We start from the raw sequence: 9645 nt of genomic DNA, 5'->3' as shown, positions 1-9645 counted from the left end.
CATGCCAAAAAAATCCGAGGCAATGAAACTGTCGGTTGCATGCAACACACAGCCCGACAGATAATGGTGATAAAGTAAAAAAAAAACGTCTTTGTTAAATAAAATACAAGTTAATATAAGTCATACGTTTTGAATTAGTTGGTTCGAATAGTAGTATAATCATATGTACCTAGCTAGGATAATAAACGACCCTACAAGCTATTTAGTTTGTTACATTGTAGCTAACTAATTCATGTTACAGACAGGTGGTCGGTATCGCTTGCCTACTCATGGTGTGTTGGTTACACTAACAACTTGAAGTTTCATTGGTGGTCTGAATTACTTGATTAAACGTAGAAGTTGTTCCATTGGTCCATTCCCAGGCTAATCAATGAACAACGGTTGTCTAACCAATCAGCTGTGTTAACGCGTCTCCGTAGGCGCGCTTCTTTAGCACACCGGTGTAGCCATTTTTTTCACGACCGTGAAGCAGCTAACTGAGGTAAGCGTTCCATTCAATCTTTCTTGGTCAATAGAAAATAAATAGCTACTGCTAAAACATTTGAAATTGACGCGAGGTATGAACTCTGTCTACCCTTATTGAGGAATATTCTGTTTTTGCAATAAAATATTTTGAGTACCGTTTCTTCGAACGGGTACGCGCGTGTTGGGGTGGCAAGCTAGCTAAATTAGCTACTTTAGCTAGGTAACGTAGCTAGACAACGAGATTTACAATATTCGACGCAGTTTTCTATTAATTTTCATTTTTGATTATATAAAATTTGGACATGATCATGTTGCTGAAATAAACGTATCGAAGTTTTAAAACAACCGGTTTCTGTCGAAAGTGGTTAGCTAACGTTCTACTCGAATACTAGCCCCCATGCTTGATGCCGATAACAAGTACACCACTGTACTTGGTTTACATGATAATCTCGCTGGTTCGCATAGTCTCATTGAGTTTTCCCCCCTCACATCAGGCTTTCTACAACACTGATTCAAGGATGGTCAAGATCTTCATTGGGAACCTCCCTCGGGAGGCAGACAAGGATGAAATTCAGGCGTTGTTCTCCCAGTACGGTGCCGTCACAGAATGCGCCATCGTCAAGAATTTTGCTTTTGTCCACATGGATGACCGTAAGTCTGCCACCAAAGCCATCCGCAGCCTGCACCTCTACAAGCTGCATGGCACGGCGATAAATGTCGAGGCTAGTCGCGGGAAGAACCAGGGATCAGTCAAACTTCACGTGACAAACGTGGAGAAAGGCAACGATGATGAGCTCCGCACTCTGTTCGAAGAGTATGGCACAGTTTCTGAATGTGCTATTGTCAAAAACTTTGCGTTTGTACACATGGACAACTCTGATGAGGCTATGGATGCCATCAAGGGATTAGACAACGTCGAATTCCAGGGTAAGATTTTTGTTAAAGGGTTATGCTCTTTGAGAAGGTTACACATTTAGAAATGTGGTTACTACTGGTCTTCCACCTAATCATGTTCTTTGGCATTTCTTTCCTTAATAGGGAAACGTATCCATGTTCAGATATCCAAGAGCCGTCCCAGGTACGAGGAGGAAGAGGACTACCCCCCACCCCCACCTGAGAGGGGGGGATACTGGCCCCCCCGTGGCTACCCCGGGGAGAGGCATGATCCTCCACCCCCCAGCTATTTAAGAGGTCGTCACCCACCCCCTCATCACGGGTACCCTGTCCCCCCTCCACCACCCCCTCCCCCTAGACGGGCCCCATACCCAGAGCGTGCTTATGAGCGCGAGAGGCAGAGCTATGCCGTGGTGGATTACTATGAGAAATACAGGGCTCGTCCTGCCCCTTATGGCATAATGTCCTATGATGAGAGGCGTGTAGGCTCCTTACCCCCTCCTCCCCCCCCCCCTCTTCCATGGTCAGGGAGCGTTTCATGACCTCCGGCCTCGATCCATATGAGCGTCGCCCCCTCCCTCCTCCCCCCTCTGCGTACTACGCCAGGGACCGCAGTCCCATTCGGAGGGCCCCTCCTCCCCCCATGCCCCCTGCCGGTAACGGTTACTCCTATGAGCGTTCCCGACTCTCCCCCATCTCTCGGCCCGCGATGTACAACCTACCCCGTACCAGGGACCCCTACGCCGACAGGTTGCCTCCGCCGCCAGCGGCTCGCTATTACTAAGCGGCGTACACCGGCGTTTGACTCAAGGTGAGAATAGGCCTGCGCTACAAACATTCTAATGGGAGGTGAAGTAGTACCTGTCCTCTATATGGAGGGTCCAAGGTCACTTGATGCGCTCTTTAGACGAGCTTCATGCCTCAGTTCTGAGAGGAATGGTCTGACAATCGCTCTTCGCTAAACCTCCATATTAACTGTGAAATGCTTGAACTGAGAGAAAAGGCATGTGTAAGAGCTCTGCGAAAAATCGTAATTCTTCTCGTTGGTATATAAGCAATGATTGAGCTAAATATAAATCATGTATTGATAAAAGTGGAGGAACTGATGTAGAGTATTCATTTGACCAATTAGATTGACGTGTAGATTGAAGTTGCTGATGAGAATGGAACGATGAATGTAGATTGTTTATAAATGAAACACGTGTTCGCTGCGGGTGTAATGGGCGGTTGACGTGTGTGTGTGTGGTTTGCTCTCTTTCCAGGTTTAAATATTTCAACAAGATCTGCGTCCTCGTCGTCGTCTCCTGATGCACACAGCAATTTACCCCCCTCGTCTGTGGCTGAGCGCGTTTCGTTCTCAGGAGGAATTGTAATGCATGACCTCTCGTCATTTAAAACCCTTTTATTACACTTGTATTGTTTCCTCTTTTTTTTTTTTTTTGGCATTGTTTTAGTATTGTGCTTTAGCTAGGTTTTTAGTCTCAGGCTCCCAGAAGCCATTTAGTTGTGCGTTTTTATTTTACGTTAACATTATTTTGTCCTCTTGATATACTGTAACGTGTCATGATACAAACTTTTTGCTCTAAACTCTAATTTCTGAAATTTAATGATTGAAAGCTGCAACACGTTATTACGAAAAGGATGTTAATAATCGTGATTTGAATATGAAAACGTGTTTCCTTTTAAATTTAAACCAGCATGGTTGTTCAATCTATCGTCTGAAATTATGCCAAGTTATGGATTATGAAAAGGTAGCGCTCTGCGACAATGTACAACAGCATAATAAACCACTACGATGGACTAGTTGGTTAATTTGTTAGTTGGACAAATATTTGCTGAATGTAGCGAGTTACACTAAGGAGGATAACGTTCTTATTTGTAATCAGGACTTGATTTTAATAAAACTGAATTGTATAGGCATTTTGATATTTTTTTTGTTCTCTTGTTAAATCATATCGCAGATTCTTTATCTTATGATTCAATGGCGGATGATCAGTTGCTTCTCAATATACTTTAATCATTTTGAAGGGGGATAAATGCTTGATAATGATAAAATGTCATAACGTTATCTCTGTGTCCCCTCGACTTCAAGCGCTCAATCACAATTGAACTATACCGATCTGCCCCTTCACTGGCCCATACATTTTTTTCAGTGTCATGGGTTTGATTGATAGGGCTTTATTGCCATATCCCCAGTTCTCACCATAATACACTCACTCTGGATGCATCTCTGGAGAGATGTTCTTGGCACTGCCTGCAGGAACCTAACCAGGTAAGATGGGAGTTGGGATCAGTTGTATGAAACTTGGGGTTAAAGATGTGATTAATTTAGGTACACAGGAGTCAGGAAAATGACACGTCTCTGCTTGGCACGGACAGGTAATATAAATGCTAATCCTTTCCATACTAAAAATCTATATGGCTGTGTTTAGACAGGCAGCCCAATTCTTATATTTTTTTCACTAATTGGTAAACAATGATTGTGCTGCCTGTATAAATGCAGCCTAATGTCTTTTTAAAGGGGCAGTCTCGGATTCTGCAACATTTTGGGATTTTTTTATTTAGATATAGGCTTAACCATTGAATCTTGAAGAATAGAACTTATATGCCTGATGACATTTAACTGTCACACCTAAAAACACAAGTTCATCAGAGCTCCAAATATAAACCTGCTACTCCATTGTTTAATCTAATTGTAAACAAACTAGCTTTAAAACATGGTCAAAACTATCATTTTGAGCTCATAGATGGTCAGTCCATGTATCAAAAGCTCAGTCTATGAATTTCAGAGTGGTTAGTCATCTACAGTTCTCCAGCCTCAGCTCTTAACCAAACAAGTGGCTGGGTCTTTGTTTGAATACCAGATTGCCCTTTTAAATATAAACATGATCTTGGTTGTGGAAATATTGTCAGGTGCAGATTTATTTTATAGATAATTCCGTCCATAAGCAAGTAGGGATGCAGTCTTAGGGTCAGCAGGTACATTTTGCTGTGAAAACAAGCATTTCTTAATGGACAAGTTAATACCACTGAGTCCTCTGTTTCGGCCCGTTTGGTTCCTGGTGAATGCACCCCTATGTCTAAAGTTCTAGTCCCCTGGTAAGTTAGAAAAGTAGAATTCATTAAGCTTTCATATGTATTGTAACCTATACTGTAAATGGTTGTATTGGTTTGTATAGCTGTACTACTGAAATACTTGGTTTTAAGAGTCCCCCGACTGTCTTACTGTGTCATTTCCTAATAAAATATTTCAAACTGATCTTGTTTGTTCTCTCTGGGTTGATAGTATACAAAAACCTTGTTTGGGAAGGACATGTAATGTTGGAAGGCTGGCTCTAGCCTTTTGGGTATTGTAACAGATTTGGTTGGGGGGGGGCACCTAGTGGCCATCTTTCTTTGGGGTGGAGATTGTATGTTTTTAATGTTAATTTCCTGCTATATTACACATTTTGGCATGGGGCTTAGAGAAAATGTTAGTTTTAAAGAGTTTTCTGTAGTTCTACACATTTTGCCATGTTATCTGAGTGAGAGCAACTAATAAAATCAATGAGGGGCCCCCTGGAGGTCAGGGCCCCTGGGCATGTGCCCGATCAGTATTTTGGCCATGATTACAAGTTTAGATCACTAGCTAGACTAATTGTTAGCAGACATGGCTAATTGAGTGACTGATCCACAAAAATGTTTGAATATATACCTTGTGTATTCTTAATGCTCATCAGTAAATTGAGACCCTGACAGTTCCTAGCTGCTGGGGCCCCTAAGTAACTGACTATGCCTGGAGCTGACCGTGCACGTGAGACTGCAGATCACATATAAATTCTGTTGGGTAGATTAACTCTTTCTATAAACCCACATATAGCCATCATATGACTGGTGATGAGGTCATTTGGGTGTGGCTGTTCCTTTTGTGGAAGCCTACTGCCCTATGCTGGGTAGTTGGTGTACATACAGATCAAAGAAGTCTAGGCATACGGTGCCTTCAGCAAGTATTCACACCCCTTTTTCTTTTTGATGTTACAAATTGGGATTGAAATGAATGACTTTCGTCAATTTACTTACAATTTTCTTCCACTTGGACAGAATATTTTAACATTTGAAAAAGAAAACCCTAATATCTTGATTAGTCTCACAGGGTAGAATACTTATCTATACATGTTAAAATCACATTTGGCAGTGATAACTGCTGTGACTCTTTCTGGGTAAGTCTAAGAACTTTCCACATCTGGATTTTGCAACATTTACCCATTATTCTTTTCAAAATTCTCCAAGCTCTGTCAATTTGGATGTTGATCATTGCTAGACAACCATTTTCAGGTCTTGCCATAGATTTTCAAGCAGATTTAGGTCACAATTGTAACTCGGCCACCCCAGTGTAAATTTGGCCTTGTTTTAGGTTACTGTCCTGCTGAAAGGTTAATTAATCTCCCAGTGTCTGGTTGAAAACAGACTGAACCAGGTTTTCTTCTAGGATTTTGCCTGTGCTTAGCTTCTGTTACTTTTTATCCTGAAAAACTCCCCAGTCCTTAACAATTACAAGCATACCCATAACATGATGCAGCCACCACTATGCTCAAATATGGAGAGTGGTACTCAGTAATGTGTTGTATTGGATTTGCCCCAAACACGACTATTTAGGATAAAAAGTTAATTGATTTGCCACATTTTTTGTTGTATTAATTCACTAATGCACGTTTTGGAATATTTTTTTTATTTTGTACAGGCTTCCTTTTCACTCTGTCAGTTAGGTTATTATTATGGAGTAACTACAATGTTGATCCATCAACTGTTTTAAAGTCACTATTGGCCTCATGGGTTAGGTTTGCTTCCTTTCTGGCAACTGAGTTAGGAAGGATGCCTGTATCTTTGTAGTGACTGGGTGTATTGATACACCATCCAAAATGTAATTAATAACTCCACCGTGCTCAAAGGGACATTCATTATCTGCTTCTTTTTTTTTTACCCATCTACCAATAGGTGCCCTTTGCGAGACATTTGAAAACCTCTCTGGTCTTTGTGGTTGAATCTGTGTTTGAAATTCACTGCTCGACTCAGGGACCTTACAGATAATGTTATGTGTCCGGTACAGAGATGAGGTAGTCATTCAAAATTCATGTTAAACACTATTATTGTGCGAGTCCATGCAACTTATTGTGACTTGTTAATCACATTTTATACTCCTGAACTTATTTGTTTGCGATAACAATGGGGTTAAATACTTATTCACTCAAGATATTTCAGCTTTTCATTTTTAATGAATTTGTAAACATTTAAAAAACATAAATCAACTGACATTATGGGGAACTGTGTGTAGGCCAGTGACAAAAACATCTACATTTTATTCAATTTTAAATTCAGGCAGTTAAAAACAAAATGTGGAAAAAGCCAAGGGGTGTGAATACATTCTAAAGGCACTGTGGCACAGGATGGTATGTGCTTCTCAAAACCACCACAATGATCCCACCCTTACCCAATAAAAAGTCATCTAAAACGTGTCTATTTAAAAAGATTATAAAAACTGTTAGCAGAATTCATTAGATAATAGCCAGAAAGTATTAGTGAAGGTGCTGGAGGCCAAAGGAAAAACTGGAGAAACAGGAAAAAGTCTCAGGATACTTCCAGTCAGATGCAAATTTCTTTCATTGTGGCTGAGCTTTTGGTCAGTCGACCTTCATCAGTGCATATCGCCACAAACAACAGTGGGACATATAAGGCCACACAGTGAGCCAGAGATAATGACAGATACCTGTGGTAATCTAAAGTACCTGATAGGGCCACTAGATGATATATCAGATAGAACAGAAAATATTAAATAATGTTCTAGTTTTGTTCTAGTAGAAAAACAAGAGTAAGGAACCCTTACTCTCAAAAAGAGAGCAATACACCGGAAAAGCGCCCAAAAATGAAGAAAAGGAAAATGTACACTGTCAACACTATATACAGTGCCTTCAGGAAGTATTCACACACCTTGACTTATTCCACATTTTGTGTTACAGCCTGAATTCAAAATGGATTAAATAGATTTTTTTTTCTCATCCATCTACACACAATGGCCCATAATGACTGAGAGAAAACATCCTTTGATCATCTTTGAGATATCATTACAACTTGATTAATGATTGGAGTCCACCTGTGGCCATTACAATTGTTTGACATCATGTACAAAGAAAAACCTGTCTATATAAGGTCTCACAGTTGACAGTGAAGATCTGAGCAGAAACTATACCAAGGTGTCCAAGGAATTGTCCGTAGATCTACAAGATATTTCTGGGGAAGGGTATAAAACAATTTCTAGTGTTGAAAGTTTCCAAGAGCACAGTGGTCTCCACTAAATCAAATCAAATTTTATTAGTCACATGCACCGAATACAACAGGTATTCGGTGAAATACAGTGAAATGCTTACTTACGAGCCCCTAACTAACAATGCAGTTTAAAAAAATACGGATAACAAATAAAAGTAAAAAGTAATTAAGAGCAGCAGTAAAATAACAATAGCGAGACTATATACGGGGGGGTAGCGGTACAGAATCAATGTGGGGGCCACCAAGGAAGCTCTCAAACTGCTCCACTGCAACCCCGTCGATGAGAATGGGGGAGTGCTCAGCCCTCTTTTTCCTGTACTCCACAATCATCTCCTTTGTCTTGATCACATTGAGAGAGAGGTTGTTGTCCTGGCACCACACGCCCAGGTCTCAGACCTCCCTATAGGCTGTCTCGTCATTGTTCGGTGATCAGGCCTACCACTGTTGTGTCATCAGAAAACTTAATGATGGTGTTGGAGTCGTGCCTGGCCGTGCAGTCATGAATGAGCAGGGAGTACAGGAGGGGACTGAGCACGCACCCCTGAGGGGCGCCTGTGTTGAGGATCAGCATGGCGTATGTGTTGTTACCTACCCTTACCACCTGGGGGCGGCCCATCTGGAAGTCCAGGATCCAGTTCTCACATAGGTGTTCCTTTTGTCCTGGTGGGAAAGGGCAGTGTGGAGTGAAATAGAGATTGCATTATGTGTGGATCTGTTGGGGCAGTATGCAAATTGGAGTAGATCTAGGGTTTCTGGGATAATGGTGTTGATGTGAGCCATGACCAGCCTTTCAATGCACTTCATGGCTAAAGATGTGAGTGCTACAGGTCGGTAGTCATTCAGGCAGGTAACCTTAGTGTTCTTGGACACAGGGACAATGGTGGTCTGCCTAAAACAAGTTGGTATTACAGACTTGGACAGGGAGAGGTTGAAAATGTCAGTGAAGACACTTGCCAGTTGGTCAGCGCATGCTTGCAGTGCACGTCCTGGTAATCTGTCTGGCCCTACAGCCTTGTGAATGTTGACCTGTTTAAAGGTCTTTCTCAAATCAGCTGCGGAGAGAGTGATCACACAATCTTCCAGAACAACTGGTGCTCTCATGCATGTTTCAGTGTTATTTGCCTCGAAGCAAGCATAGAAGTAGTTTAGCTCGTCTGGTAGGCTTCTGTCACTGGGCAGCTCTCGGCTGTGCTTCCCTTTGTAGTCTGTAATGGTTTGCAAGCCCTGCCACATCCAACGAGCATCAGAGCTGGTGTTGTACGATTCATCTTAGTCTTGTATTGACGCTTTGCCTGTTTGATGGTTGGTCGGAGGGCATAGCGGGATTTCTTTTAAGCTTCTGGCTTAGAGTCCCGCTCCTTGAAAGCGGCAGCTCTAGCCTTTAGCTCAGTGTGGAGGTTGCCTGTAATCCATGGCTTCTGGTTGGGGTATGTACGCATGGTCACTGTGGGGATGATGTCATTGATGCACTTATTGATGAAGCCAATGACTGATGTGGTGTACTCCTCAATGCCATCAGCGGAATCCCGGAACATATTCCAGTCTGTACTAGCAAAACCGTCCTGTAGCTTAGCATCTGCTTCATCTGACCACTTTTTTTATTGATCTAGTCACTGCTTTAATTTTTGCTTGTATGCAGGAATCAGGAGGATAGAATTATGGTCAGATTTGCCAAAGGGTGGGCGAGCTTTGTATGCGTTTCTGTGTGTGGAGTAAAGGTGGTCCAGTTTTTTTTTCTCCTCTGGTTGCACATTTAACATGCTGATAGAAATTTGGTAAAACGGATTTAAGTTTCCCTGCATTAAAGTCCCTGACTACTAGGAGCACCGCCTCTGGGTGAGCTTTTTCTTGTTTGCTTATGGCAGAATACAGCTCATTGAATGCTGTCTTAGTGCCAGCCTCTGACTGTGGTGGTATGTAAACAGCTACGAAAAATACAGAGGAAAACTCTATGTAAGTAGTGTGGTCTACAGTTTATCATGAGAT

The 9645-nt window shown here is 41.9% G+C and overlaps 1 pseudogene across 1 annotated transcript; it reads left to right on the top strand.

Moving 5' to 3' along the window:
* Positions 1 to 360: 360 nt before the first annotated feature.
* LOC106577684 (RNA-binding protein 4B-like) lies at positions 361 to 3279 on the top strand (annotated as a pseudogene). Its single transcript, XR_006760491.1, has 4 exons — positions 361 to 481; positions 960 to 1392; positions 1504 to 2170; positions 2622 to 3279. The product of XR_006760491.1 is annotated as an RNA-binding protein 4B-like (transcript).
* Positions 3280 to 9645: the final 6366 nt, after the last annotated feature.

The sequence above is a fragment of the Salmo salar genome, chromosome ssa18, assembly GCF_905237065.1.
Source record: "Salmo salar chromosome ssa18, Ssal_v3.1, whole genome shotgun sequence".
NCBI lineage: Eukaryota > Metazoa > Chordata > Actinopteri > Salmoniformes > Salmonidae > Salmo > Salmo salar.
The sequence above is the reverse complement of the archived record's forward strand: the minus strand, read 5'-3'. Positions and strand labels throughout refer to the sequence as shown.